Raw genomic sequence first — 15,635 nt, 5'->3', positions numbered from 1 at the left:
TGGGAGAAGAAGGAATAAAGACAGCACACCAGGAAGAGTATCCATTGGGACAGTCTAGGTAGAGAAGGCAGGGGAACCAAAGCTGTGAGGGGACAAGTTAGTTCACCATAAGATATTAGTGAGATTTTCATGTTGTGTGTCATGAGGCACATCGTAAAGAAAAAGTTCAATTAAAAATGGAGTAATCAGTCAAAGAATAGCAAAATTTTGCAGTACTATTTTTTAAAAAATTTTTATTGTGGTATAGTTGCAGCACTATTTCAGTGCTTTTTCACTGATGCTATATTTTCATGCTTAGTGAACTAAATCATTGGCATGGTTTGTTTAGGGCAATACTGTACAGTAGAAATATAATGTGAGTTTTATATGTTATTTAAATTTTTCTAGTAGCCAAATAAAAATATATAAAATGAAAGGTGAAATTAAACTAATAATTTAACATAAGGTATCAAATATCATAATTTCACCAAGTAATCTATTTAAATGATTATTGATAAGATATAGTACATTCTTTTTTTCATACAAATACATAGAAACTCAGTGTGTATTTTGCACTTACAGTGCATCTTAATTTGTACTAGGCCCATTTCTTGTGCTCAAAGTCACGTGTGGCTAACGGCTGCCATATTGGACAGTACAGGTTTAGAGGAACCCATCTTTTCATCACCACCTATGAAGTTGTCTTAAAAAGAAAACAAAACAGAATTTGATCAAGCTGCTAGATCTGTACTGTCTAATACGTGACCACTAGCAACATGTGTCAATTTAAATTTAAATTAATAAAAATTAATTAAAACTAAAAATGTAGTACCTTGGTTGCACTAGCTACATTTCAAGTTCTCAATAACCATATGTTATTAAGTGAGTGACTACCCTGTTAGTCACCACAGGTTTAGAGACTTAATGCTTCTATTATCTAAACTGAAAATTAGAGAAAAATATCTAAATTACAGGGCATTTGTATTACCTTTGATGAAAAAAAATCTTCTCTTTTTTCATTTCAGTCTAAAATCCTCTTTCACTTTATGAACTTCTTCACTCCCCCTCTGCTCAGTAAAACCTTACTATGGCCTTGCCTACAGGATGCAAAATTGTTCAAGAGAATCTTGAACAGTTCAGTTATGTTGATACCCCTTCTCTCTCAATAACTGCATTTTTTCAAGTTTCATAAGATGTGTGGCATCCTGTGCTTAGACTATATGACACATCTGAAAAGAGTTGTGAAGAGAGAATTTCTGAGTATGCTGACGTAACTTAGAAAACACAATTTTAGCTGGTGCTATGACAATTGCAGAATGTGCAATTCGGAAATTAAAAAGAAAGAAAGATGCAAACATATAGCAATACTCTTTTTTCCCCCTTCTACATTTTAGGCATGTTTTTCTTGTCTATGCTCTGGGCAGTGTTCTAACTTCATATTTGCAAGTCAACGGCAAGGCCTGCTCAGCGTTGAGGGAATTACATAGTCACAGACAATTAGTCTTTTAAAAGGTCTGCTGCTTGGAAATTTGCCACTAAACTCAGTATAGCCTTAGCACATAATGTAAATTTTTAATGATTATAACTTTTCTAAATTCAGCCTTTAACAAATCTTATAGTAGTGTTTTGAAACTTTTAAATCAAACGTAACCCAATTAGGTTGGTGTTTGATTAAACTGAACTGCCACTTCACTGAAGTGTTTAAATAAATCAACATTAATATGCTTTTACTACAGTAAATAAAGTTATGTCTATATAGCTGAAATGTCAATACTCACACATGGCTCTTGAAAATTAAGTACTCCCTGCACTCTGAATAAGAAATCCTGTATTAAATTGGGGGGAACTATTGATTTCTTTTTATAGGCCTGTGGGAGTACTTTGTCCCCAAACTGTACAAGTTCTTAGTTCTTAAAAAATAATAAAGCAAATAGCTGTTGAATTCTAAAACCACTGAGTTGTCCTAATAATGGTTCTGATTAATGACCTTTTCTCCCTAAAATGCAATACTAATTGATCCTTCAAAGAATAGCTAAAAGGAATCCGTTTCATTCTAATAGGATAAAATTATTAGGAGACCTTTGGCTGCTTTGCTTCCACAATCTACCACCAAGTACTTGCATTGTGAGCCCAACAGTAGATTTTCAATAGCAGATAGTCCTCATCAAAGGTTCACTAGCATGACATGGCAGAAAAACAATCCTGTTTCTGTCCATAGGCACAGCATGATCAATTTAAATATCTCATCTAAGTGTAAAGGAAGCTTTTCGGAAGCAGGACTTAGTTACACTGAAAAATGTAGCTTTCACTTTTCCATTTCTCTTGCTGTTCAACAGATGGATGCTGTAAGATGGTGCTACATTTTCCATGACATCCATAGTTCTGTTGTTCCTTGTTATCCACTCCTTATGTGGTCTTTAGCAGCCTATTTGATTTTTGACTGATCCCCTGAATCCTGTAAGGATGGGTTTCAAAGTACACTGAATTCTTATTTGAGTACCCCCTGTTAGTGTGTCCCTCACTTATTAAAAAAAAAAAAGGTAAAACTTAAGTAAATCTGCCTTGGAACTCTTGTTTATCACAAGGAGATGTTTCCACAGTCTACACTAGAACAACTATGATTAGTTAGACTTAAGTTTGGCTGACAGGGATAGAAAACCTTAAATAAGAGTAGCTTAAACAAAACAGGTTGTTTCTCTCCTGTGTTCAAGTGCAGAGTTACTATAGCAGGGCTGATATGGTCTAGCCTGTTGGTTTCAGAGCTCTTCCATGTCTGGCCTCCACTCTGAAGGATATCTCGTGGTCAAAGAGGGCTGCCTCCAGCCATTCTGGCCAGCAAGAAGGAGGAAACGAAAGAGAAGGACAGAACCCTCCCTTTAAGGACAGTTTCCAGGGTTTGTATACTCTACCTCCACTTATATCCCATTGACGAGGACTTAGTCTCCTGGCCACAATTAGCTGCAAGGACCACTGGGAAATCTTTATGCTGGGTAACCATATGATCAGCTAAAAATTTAGAATTCTGTTACTAGAGGACAAAGGGGATATTGGGGAAAATCCAGGTGTCTGTGCCATACTCTTCTCTGGCATGGAATTCTTGTTCAGCAAAAGACCATTTCATGAGCCTGGAAGCTGCTGCTAGAAAAATAAAGGAAGTGACTAAGTTTCTGGTAGAACTTCCCCAAAGAATTACTTATAACGCCTTTTTCCCCCCTGGCTTACTATATTTTCAGAACCCCTCTCACCACAGCATATGAAAATTTCTGCTACTCTCATAGGTCTTAAAATCACTTGGATTTCAACTGTTTCTTATTGAAACTTCCCACACTCTCATGATAAGAAGTCACTTTCCAATTTTCAACTCGGGCATAATATATCTGTCATGGGGAGAAAAAACGTTGAAGTCTTTTCTTACAGACCTGAACTTTGTATTCTTTTCCATTCTGCATTATTTTTGTTGTTGGCACACATTGAAGCACCTCTGCTGACATTAAAACTGTCTATATAACACAAAATTAATTGAAGTTTGGAGTTGATCAAGTAATAATAATAATAGCCACTGTGCTTTGAGGGCTTACTCTATGCCAGGCATTGTGCTATGGATTTTACTTATATTATCTCATTAAATCTTCAGAACAACCCTAGGAAGTAGGACTATTATTATTGCCATTAGGTTTCAAGTAGGGAAACTGAAGCTCTTAGAGGGAACATAATTTGTCCTAATCCCCACAGCTAATGAGTGATGGAATCCAGTATTCATACCTGGGAAAGCTGAATCTAGATCCCCCCTCAGCCCAGTCTTCAGCACAATATGCCCTGACTGGTTAACATTATTCCATATGAAAAAAAAATCTAGATCCGTGCTGTTCAATATGGTAGCCACATATGGGTACTTACATTTATTTATTTTATTTTATTTTATTTTTTTAATATATTTTTTATTAGTTTCTGCTTTATAACAAAGTGAATCAGTCATACATATACATCTGTTCCCACATCCCTTCCCTCATGCATCTCCCTACCTCCCACCCTCCCCATCCCACCCTTCCAGGCGGTCACAAAGCACGGAGATGATCTCCCTGTGCTCTGCGGCTGCTTCCCACTATCTATCTACCTTACGTTTGGTAGTGTATACATGTCCATGCCTCTCTTTCGCTTTGTCACAGCTTACCCTTCCCCCTCCCCATATCCTCAAGTCCATTCTCAAGTAGGTCTGTGCCTTTATTCCCATTTTACCCCTAGGTTCTTCATGACATTTTTTTTTAATTCCGTATATATGTGTTAGCATATGGTATTTGTCTTTCTCTTTCTGACTTACTTCACTCTGTATGACAGACTCTAGGTCTATCCACCTCATTACAAATAGCTCAGTTTCGTTTCTTTTTATGGCTGAGTAATATTCCATTGTATATAGGTGCCACATCTTCTTTATCCATTCATCCGATGATGGACACTTAGGTTGTTTCCATCTCCGGGCTATTGTGAATAGAGCTGTAATGAACATTTTGGTACGTGTCTCTTTTTCAATTATGGTTTTCTCAGGGTATATGCCTAGTAGTGGGATTGCTGGGTCATATGGTAGTTCTATTTGTAGTTTTTTAAGGAACCTCCATACTGTTCTCCATAGTGGCTGTACCAATTCACATTCACACCAGCAGTGCAAGAGTGTTCCCTTTTCTCCACACCCTCTCCAGCATTTATTGTTTCTAGATTTCTTGATGATGGCCATTCTGACTGGTGTGAGATGATATCTCATTGTAGTTCTGATTTGCATTTCTCTAATGATTAATGATGTTGAGCATTCTTTCATGTGTTTGTTGGCAGTCTGTATATCTTCTTTGGAGAAATGCCTATTTAAGTCTTCTGCCCATTTTTGGATTGGGTTGTTTGTTTTTTTGCTATTGAGCTGCATGAGCTGCTTATAAATTTTGGAGATTAATCCTTTGTCACTTGCTTCATTTGCAAATATTTTCTCCCATTCTGAGGGTTGTCTTTTGGTCTTGTTGATGGTTTCCTTTGCTGTGCAAAAGCTTTTAAGTTTCATTAGGTCCCATTTGTTTATCTTTGTTTTTATTTCCATTTCTCTAGGCGGTGGGTCCAAAAGGATCATGCTGTGATTTATGTCATAGAGTGTTCTGCCTATGTTTTCCTCTAAGAGTTTGATAGTTTCTGGCCTTACATTTAGGTCTTTAATCCATTTTGAGATTACTTTTGTGTATGGTGTTAGGGAATGATCTAATCTCAAACTTTTACATGTCCCTGTCCAGTTTTCCCAGCACCACTTATTGAAGAGGCTGTCCTTTCTCCACTGTACATTCCTGCCTCCTTTATCAAAGATAAGTTGACCATATGTGCGTGGGTTTATCTCTGGGCTTTCTATCCTGATCCACTGATCTATCTTTCTGTTTTTATGCCAGTACCAGACTGTCTTAATTACTGTAGCTTTGTAGTATAGTCTGAAGTCAGGGAGCCTGATTCCTCCAGCTCCGTTTTTCGTTCTCAAGATTGCTTTGGCTATTCGGGGTCTTTTGTTTTCCCAAACAAATTTTGAAATTTTTTGTTCTAGTTCTGTGAAAAATGCTAGTGGTAGTTTGATAGGGATTGCACTGAATCTGTAGATTGCTTTGGGAAGTAGAGTCATTTTCACAATATTGATTCTTCCAATCCAGGAGCATGGTATATCTCTCCATCTATTTGTATCATCTTTAATTTCTTTCATCACTGTCTTATAATTTTCTGCATACAGGTCTTTTGTCTCCTTAGGTAGGTTTATTCCTAGATATTTTATTCTTTTTGTTGCAATGGTAAATGGGAGTGTTTTCTTGATTTCATTTTCAGATTTTTCATCATTAGTGTACAGGAATGGCAGAGATTTCTGTACATTAATTTTGTATCCTGCTACTTTACCAAATGCATTGATTAGCTCTAGTAGTTTTTCAGTAGCATCTTTAGGATTCTCTATGTATAGTATCATATCATCTGCAAACAGTGACAGCTTTACTTCTTCTTTTCCAATTTGGATTCCTTTTATTTCCTTTTCTTCTCTGATTGCTGTGGCTAAAACTTCCAAAACTATGTTGAATAAGAGTGGTGAGAGTGGGCAGCCTTGTCTTGTTCCTGATCTTAGTGGAAATGGTTTCAGTTTTTCACCATTGAGGACAATGTTGGCTGTGGTTTTGTCATATATGGCCTTTATTATGTTGAGGAAAGTTCCCTCTATGCCTACTTTCTGCAGGGTTTTTATCATAAATGGGTGTTGAATTTTGTCGAAAGCTTTCTCTGCATCTATTGAGATGATCATTTGGTTTTTCTCCTTCAACTTGTTAATATGGTGTATCACATTGATTGATTTGCGTATATTAAAGAATCCTTGCATTCCTGGAATAAACCCCACTTGATCATGGTGTATGATCCTTTTAATGTGCTGTTGGATTCTGTTTGCTAGTATTTTGTTGAGGATTTTTGCATCTATGTTCATCAGTGATATTGGCCTGTAGTTTTCTTTCTTTGTGACATCCTTGCCTGGTTTTGGTATCAAGGTCATGGTGGCCTCGTAGAATGAGTTTGGGAGTGTTCCTTCCTCTGATATTGGTTGGAAGAGTTTGAGAAGGAAGGGTGTTAGCTCTTCTCTAAATGTTTGATAGAATTCGCCTGTGAAGCCATCTGGTCCTGGGCTTTTGTTTGATGGAGGGTTTTTAATCACAGTTTCAATTTCAGTGCTTGTGATTGGTCTATTCATATTTTCTATTTCTTCCTGAGTCAGTCTTGGCAGGTTGTGCATTTCTAAGAATTTGTCCATTTCTTCCAGGTTGTCCATTTTATTGGCATAGAGTTGCTTATAGTAATCTCTCATGATCTTTTGTATTTCTGCAGTGTCAGTTGTTACTTCTCCTTTTTCATTTCTAATTCTATTGATTTGAGTCTTCTCCCTTCTTTTCTTGATGAGTGTGGCTAATGGTTTGTCAATTTTGTTTATTTTCTCAAAGAACCAGCTTTTAGTTTGGTTGATCTTTGCTATCGTTTCCTTCATTTCTTTTTCATTTATTTCTGATCTGATCTTTATGATTTCTTTCCTTCTGCTAACTTTGGGGGTTTTTTGTTCTTCTTTCTCTAATTGCTTTAGGTGCAGGGTCAGGTTGTTTACTCGAAATGTTTCCTGTTTCTTAAGGTGGGATTGTATTGCTATAAACTTCCCCCTTAGAACTGCTTTTGCTGCGTCCCATAGGTTTTGGGTCGTCGTGTCTCCATTGTCATTTGTTTCTAGGTATTTTTTAATTTCCTCTTTGATTTCTTCAGTGATCACTTCGTTATTGAGTAGTGTACTGTTTAGCCTCCATGTGTTTGTATTTTTTACAGATCTTTTCCTGTAATTGATGTCTATTCTCATAGCATTGTGGTCGGAAAAGATACTTGATACAATTTCAATTTTCTTAAATTTACCAAGGCTTGATTTGTGACCCAAGATATGATCTATCCTGGAGAATGTTCCATGAGCACTTGAGAAAAATGTGTATTCTGTTGTTTTTGGATGGAATGTCCTATAAATATCAACTAAGTCCATCTTGTTTAATGTATCATTTAAAGCTTGTGTTTCCTTATTTATTTTCATTTTGGATGATCTGTCCATTGGTGAAAGTGGGGTGTTAAAGTCCCCTACTATGAGTGTGTTACTGTCAATTTCCCCTTTTATGGCTGTTAGTATTTGCCTTATGTATTGAGGTGCTCCTATGTTGGGTGCATAAATATTTACAATTGTTATATCTTTTTCTTGGATCGATCCCTTTATCATTATGTAGTGTCCTTCTTTGTCTCTTCTAATAGTCTTTATTTTAAAGTCTATTTTGTCTGATATAAGAATTGCTACTCCAGGTTTCTTTTGATTTCCATTTGCATGGAATATCTTTTTCCATCCCCTTACTTTCAATCTGTATGTGTCTCTAGGTCTGAAGTGGGTCTCTTGTAGACAGCATATATATGGGTCTTGTTTTTGTATCCATTCAGCCACTCTGTGTCTCTTGGTGGGGGCATTTAGTCCATTTACATTTAAGGTAATTATTGATATGTATGTTCCTATTCCCATTTCCTTAATTGCTTTGGGTTCGTTATTGTAGGTATATTCCTTCTGTTGTGTTTCTTGCCTAGAGAAGTTCCTTTAGCATTTGTTGTAAAGCTGGTTTGGTGGTGCTGAACTCTCTCAGCTTTTGCTTGTCTGTAAACGTTTTAACTTCTCCATCAATCTGAATGAGATCCTTGCTGGGTAGAGTAATCTTGGTTGCAGGTTTCTCTCCTTCATCACTTTAATTATGTCCTGCCACTCCCTTCTGGCTTGTAGAGTTTCTGCTGAGAGTTCAGCTGTTAACCTGATGGGGATTCCCTTGTGTGTTATTTGTTGTTTTTCCCTTGCTGCTTTTAATATGATTTCTTTGTGTTTAATTTTGACAGTTTGATTAATATGTGTCGTGGTGTATTTCTCCTTGGATTTATTCTGTATGGGACTCTTTGTGCCTCCTGGACTTGATTAACTATTTCCTTTCCCATATTAGGGAATTTTTCAACTATAATCTCTTCAAATATTTTCTCAGTCCCTTTCTTTTTCTCTTCTTCTTCTGGAACCCCTATAATTCGAATGTTGGTGCATTTAATGTTGTCCCAGAGGTCTCTGAGACTGTCCTCTGTTCTTTTCATTCTTTTTTCTTTATTTAGCTCTGCATCAGTTATTTCCACTATTTTATCTTCCACCTCACTTATCCGTTCTTCTGTCTCAGTTATTCTGCTATTGATCCCATCTAGAGTATTTTTCATTTCATTTATTGTGTTTTTTATCAATGCTTGATTCATCTTTAGTTCTTCTAGGTCCTTGTTAACTGTTTCTTGCATTTTGTCTATTCTATTTCCAAGATTATGGATCTTGGAAATAGACTCTTGGATCAGCTTTACTATCATTATTCTGAATTCTTTTTCAGGTAGACTGCCTATTACCTCTTCATTTGTTAGGTCTCGTAGGTTTTTATCTTGCTCCTTCACCTGCTGTGTGTTTTTCTGTCTTCTCATTTTGCTTATGTTACTTTGTTTGGGGTCTCCTTTTTGCAGGCTGCAGATTCGTAGTTCCCGTTGTTTTTGGTGTCTGTCCCCAGTGGCTAAGGTTGTTTCAGTAGGTTGTGTAGGCTTCCTGGTGGGGGGGACTAATGCCTGTGTTCTGGTGGTTGAGGCTCGATCTTGTCTTTCTGGTGGACAGGTCCACGTCTGGTGGTGTGTTTTTGGGTGCCTATGGCCTCATTATGTTTTTAGGTAGCCTCTCTGCTAATGGGTGGGGTTGTGTTCCTGCCTTGCTAGTTGCTTGGCATAGGGTGACCAGCACTGTAGCTTGCTGGTCATTGACTGAAGCTGGGTGCTGGTGTTGAGATGGAGATCTCTGGGAGATTTTTGCTGCTTGATATTATGTGGAGCTGGGAGGTCTCTTGTGGACCCGTGTCCTGAAGTTGGCTCTCCCACTTCAGAGGCACAGCACTGACTCCTGGCTGCAGCACCAAGAGTCTTTCATCCACCCGGCTCAGAATAACAGGGAGAAAAAGTAGAAAGAAAGAATTATTAGAAGAAAGAAAGAGAGAGGGGAAGAAGGGAAGAAAGGAAGGATGGAAGAAAGAAAGAAAGGAGGGAGGGAGGAAGGATGGAAAGAAAGAAGGAAAGAAAGGAGGGAGGGAGGAATGAAAGCAAAAGGAAGAGTGAATGGAAGAAGGGAGGGAGGGAGGGAGGAAGGAAAGAAAAAAAAAGAAAGAAAGACAGGAGGGAGGGAGGAAGGAAAGAAAAAGAAAGTGGAAAGAAGAAGGGTGGGAGGGAGGGAGGGAGGAAAGAGAAAGAAGGAAAGGAGGAGCGGAGGGAGGGAGGGAGGAAGGGAAGGTAGGAAAAAAAAAGAAAGAGCAGGTAAAGTAAAATAGAATAAAGTATGAAATATAGTAGTGTTATTAAAATTAAAAAGTAATTATTGAAAAAAATACGGACCGATAGAACCCTGGGACATATGGTGGAAGCAAAGCTATACAGAGAGAATCTTACACAGAAGATTACACATACACATTCACAAAAAGAGAGCAGGGGAAAAAATCAAAAATCTTGCTCTCCAAGTCCACCTCCTCAATTTGGGATAATTCGTTGTAAAAAGAGGAAAAGGGCGAGAAGTCTGAAATCTTGCTCTCTAAGTCCACCTCCTTAATTTGGGATAATTCGTTGTAAAAAGAGGAAAAGGGGGGGAAAGTCTTAAATCTTGTCCTCAAAGTCCACTTCCTCAATTTGGGATGATTCGCTGTCCATTCATGCACTCCACAGACGCAGGGCACATCAAATGGACCGTGGAGCTTTAATCCGCTGCCTCCGAGGCTGCACAGAGAGATTTCCCTGTCTCTGCTCTCACAGCTCCCGGGTCTCAGCCTTGGACCTGGCCCCGCCTCTGCGCATAGGTCGCCGAAGGGCGTCCGTTCTTCGCTCAAACAGGACGGGTTTAAAGGAGCCGCTGATTCGGGGGCTCTGGCTCACTCAGGCAGAGGGGAGGGAGGGGCGCGCAGTGTGGGGCGGGCCTGCGGCGGCAGAGGCCGGCGTGACGTTGCAGCAGCCCATGGCGCTCCATGCGCTTTCCCGGGAAAGCCGTCCCCGGGTCCCGGGACCCCGGCAGTGGCGGGGTGCACAGGCCCCCCAGAAGGCGGGGCGGACAGTGACCCGCGCTCGCACACAGGCCCCGCGGCGGCGGTGGTGGCGGCGGCGGCGGCGGCCGCAGCAGCCCCAGCATCCCACGCCCGTCTCCAAGGTCCGTGCCTGTCTCCGGCGCTTCCCCAAGCAGCCCTCTTAATGCCCTCTCCTCGCGCACCAGGAAACAAAAGGGAAAAAAGTCTCTTGCCTCTTCGGCAGCTCCAGACCCTTTCCCCGGACTCCCTCCGGGCTAGCCGTGGTGCACTAACTCCTTCAGGCTCTCTTCCTGCCACCAGCCCCAGTCCTCTCCTTGCGCTCAGACTGAAAGCCGATACCGAGCCTCAGCTCCCAGCCCCGCCCGCCCCGGCGCCCGAGCAGACAAGCCTCTCGGGCTGGTGTGTGCCTGAGGGCACCGGTCCTCTGTGCCAGAATCTCTCCGCTTTGCCCTCCGCACCCCTGTTGCTGTGCTCTCCTCCGCTACTCCGAAGCTTCCCCCTCCGCCACCTGCAGTCTCCGCCCGCGAAGGGGCTTGTAGTGTGTAGAAACCTTCCCTCCTTCACGGCTCCCTCCCACTGGTGCAGGTCCCGTCCCTATCCTATTGTCTCTGTTTATTCTTTTTTTTCTTTTGCCCTACCCAGGTATGTGGGGAGTTTCTTGCCTTTTGGGGGGTCTGAGGTCTTCTGTCAGCGTTCAGTAGGTGTTCTGTAGGAGTTGTTCCACGTGTAGATGAATTTCTGATGTATCTGTGGGGAGGAAGGTGATCTCCGCGTCTTACTCTTCTGCCATCTTCCTCCGGGGCCGGTACTTACATTTAAATTGGAATTAATTAATTTAAACAAAATTAAAATTTCAGTGCTTCATCATACCAGCCACCTACCATGTGCTCCTTAGACACATGTGGCTAGTGGCTACCATATCGAATGGTGCAGATATGGAACATGCCTACCATCACAGCGAGTCTCTTGGAGAGTACTTATCTAGATAACTCAGGTCCTAACCTGGATTTTCTTATACCCTGAATTATCTGTCTCTGTAGATATGGGCAAAGTGAAACAGGTAGAACATCTTTAAGAAGATAGTGACTGAGTTTATCATTTTGCCTCATAAATTCTGTATTTATAAACAAACAGTTGAGAGAAAAATGTGAATATTCCTTGAATATCGTCTCTGAAATCATCACCAATCCATTATCATGTCCTCTTTATAACCTTTCTTATTGTTATATAAATGGTGAAATCCTGTCAGACACTTAATATCAGCTCTACATAGTCAGTGTCTGATATAGCACAACTTTGCCCTACATGGCATCTATTAGTCCTTTTAAAATTATAATGGAATAACTTGCTTCTTATTATTGTCAGTATTGTGCAGTGAATGTTTTGACAATGGTGAAAATAAAATGAGAAACACAAAGATGCATATCGGTGTGTAGGAGCCAAATACAATTGCTTCTAATCTTTATCCTTTGCTATTTTATAAATTTATTATAAAGATTTAAAGGTGGGTATTTAGAAAAGAAACTGGATTCATCTGTGGATTTGATATACAATCAAATGCAAAATCCTATCCTTTAGAATCATCAATAGTTACAACTTCAAAACCTTTGTGGTAAAAGTGCTCAGGTTCACTAAATCACATCAGCTTTCACTGAAAAGCCCAGTAGGTTTGCCTATGTGAAAATACTATATTAAAAGAGTACTCTGGTAGTTGGTGAGGGAAAGAGTACCAAAATGACTTAATATACCGCGGCCTAGACTTAGGCCCATTTTTCTTTTCTCAAAGGTAAAAAGAGAAACGTTTAACTTTAAAAAGCAACAATTTTCTGTAATTTGAATATCTATTCTTTCAGAAGATAAATTAGCAAACACCTAGGTTATTTAAATTTTAAAAGAAAAATGACAGGTTTCTTCTACTGAGCATCACAGTCAAACCAGTAATTTTCCTACCTGTATTCCTTCTGAATAAAGAGCTCCAACTGAAAGTAATAAAAAGTCATATTAAAGAAACATATATTTTCAGCTCTGTATACAAAAGGTTTTCTTAGCACTAACAGTTATTCTGGAAAAAAACAGATTTGCATTTCAGTCAAAGAACATCAGCCATGGGACAGAACAGACATGATCTTTCAAAGTTCCATTTCAGTGCACCTCTGAGATAAAAGGAGTGTTCTGACAATTTTCAGCACCATGTGTTGCATTGTCTACTTGGAGGTACTATAGAAAATCCAAAAATATCCTTTGTCGTTATAATGTCTACACCTCTGAACTGGTTTAAAAAAATCAAAAACAAGCATTCTAAAGCAGGTATAGAAATTACAGTCTTGATTTGAAGAAATCGAGAAATTTAGGGATGGGAGAGACAGCATCATTAAGACCAATCCTTTTGAGAGAAAAGAAAACATAACCTGAGAGAACTTAGTATTGACTGTGGCTATATAGATCTAATCCTGAATTCTGAAAGATGAAATCTGGATGTAAAGCTCAGCTCTAAGATTAATTGTGGAACTTTGGCTAAGTCAGTTTCACTTTCCCTGGACCTCTGCTTCTTCATCTCTTAAAAACAAAACAAAAATACATCTACATGTGGAACAACTCCTACAGAACACCACCGAACACTGGCAGAAGACCTCAGGCTTCCAAAAAGGCAAGAAAATCTGCACGTACCTGGCCGAATGGCTGACAGGGTCTTGGTGCTCTGGCCGGGTGTCAGGCAAGAGCCTCTGAGGTGACAGAGCCGAGTTCAGGACATTGGACCATCAGAGACCTCCCGGCCCCACGTAATATCAATTGATGAGAGCTCTCCCAGAGATCTCTGTCTCAATGCTAAGACCTAGCTCCACTCAATGACCAGCAAGCTCCAGTGCTACACACACTATGCCAAACAACTAGCAAGGCAGTAACACAACTCCACCCATTAGCAGACAGGCTGCCTAAACTCATAATAAGTTCACAGACACCCCAAAACACACCACCAGATGTGGTCCTGCCCACCAGAAAGACAAGATCCAGCCTCAACCACCAGAACACAGGCACTAGTCCCCTCCACCAGGAAGCCTACACAACCTACTGAACCAACCTTACCCACTGGGGGCAGACACCGAAAGCAACAGGAGCTATGAACCTGCACTCTGAGCAAAGGAGACCCCAAATACAGTAAGTTAAGCAAAATGAGAAGACAGAGAAATATGCAGTATATGAAGTAGCAAGGTAAAAATCCACCAGAGCAAACAAACGAAGAGGAAATGGGCAGTCTACCTGGAAAAGAATTCAGAGTAATGATAGTAAAGGATGATCCAAAATGTTGGAAATAAAATGGAGAGAATACAGAAATGTTTAACAAGGACCTAGAAGAACTAAAGAGCAAACAAACAATGATGAACAACACAATAAATGAAATTAAGAATTCTGTAGAAGGAATCAATAGAAGAATAACTGAGGCAGAAGAAAGGATAAGTGACTTGGAAGATAAAATAGTGGAAATAGCTACCTCAGAGCAGAATAAAGAAAAAAGAATGAAAAGAATTGAGGACAGTCTCAGAGACATCTGGTACAACATTAAACACACCAACATTTGAATTATAGGGGTCCCAGAAGAAAGAAAAAAAAAGGGACTGAGAAAATATTTGAAGAGATTATAGTTGAAAACTTCCTTACTATGGGAAAGGAAATAGTCAAGTCCAGGAAGTGCAGAGAGTCCCATACAGGATAAATCCAAGGACATATTAATCAAACTATCAATAATAAATACAAAGAAAAAATATTAAAAGCTGCAAGGGAAAGAGCAACAAAAAACATACAATGGAATCCCCGTAAAGTTAACAACTGATCTTTTAGCAGAAACTCTACAAGCCAGAAGGGAGTGACAGGACATATTTAAAGTGATGAAAGGGAAAAACCTACAACCAGGATTACTGTACCCAGCAAGGATCTCATTCAGATCCAATGGAGAAATTAAAACCTTTACAGACAAGCAAAAGCTAAGAGAAGTCAGCACCATCCAACCAGCTTTACATCAAATGCTAAAGGAACTTCACGAGGTAGGAAATACAAGAGAAGGAAAAGACCTAAAATGACAAACCCAAAACAATTAAGAAAATAGTAATAGGAACATACATATCGATAATTACCTTAAATGTAAATGGATTAAATAATCCAACAAAAGACATAGACTGGCTGAATGGATACAAAAACAAGACCCGTATATATGCTGTCTACAAGAGATTCACTTCAGACCTAGGGACACATACAGACTGAAAGTGAGGGGATCGAAAAAGTTATTCCATGCAAATGGAAATCAAAAGAAAGATGGAGGAGCAATTCTCATATCAGAAAAAAATAGACATTAAAATAAAGACTATTACAAAAGACAAAGAAGGACACTACATAATGATCAAGGTATCAATCCAAGAAGAAGATATAACAATTGTAAATATTTATGCACCCAACATAGGAGTACCTCAATACATAAGGCAAATGCTAACAGCCATAAAAGGGGAAATTGACAGTAACACAATCATAGTAGGGGACTTTAACACCACACTTTCACCAATGGACAGATCATCGAAAGTGAAAATAAATAAGGAAACACAAGCTTTAAATGACACATTAAACAAGATGGACTTAATTGATATTTATAGGACATTCCATCCAAAAACAACAGAATATACTTTCTTCTCAAGTGCTCATGGAACATTCTCCAAAATAGATCATATCTTGGGTCACAAATGAAGCCTTGGTAAATTTAAGAAAATGGAAATTGTATCAAGTATCTTTTCCGACCACAATGCTATGAGACTAGATATCAATTTCAGGATAAAAACTGGAAAAAGGGCTTCCCTGGTGGCGCAGTGGTTGAGAGTCTGCCTGCCGATGCAGGGGACACGGGTTCGTACCCCGGTCTGGGAAGATCCCACATGCCGCGGAGCAACTGGGCCCGTGAGCCAAAATTACTGAGCCTGCGCATCTGGAGCCTGTGCT

General features: G+C 39.5%; 1 protein-coding gene across 1 annotated transcript in view; it reads left to right on the top strand.

Moving 5' to 3' along the window:
* IL1RAPL2 (interleukin 1 receptor accessory protein like 2) overlaps window positions 1–15,635 on the top strand; it is a gene marked incomplete at both ends in the record, with an annotated part of 1,061,106 nt that overhangs the window by 387,589 nt on the left and 657,882 nt on the right. The gene's annotated exons all lie outside the window — the stretch shown is intronic.

Source organism: Mesoplodon bidens, assembly GCF_964165515.1.
Source record: "Mesoplodon bidens genome assembly, chromosome: X".
NCBI lineage: Eukaryota > Metazoa > Chordata > Mammalia > Artiodactyla > Ziphiidae > Mesoplodon > Mesoplodon bidens.
This window is presented reverse-complemented; position numbering and strand designations above follow the sequence as displayed.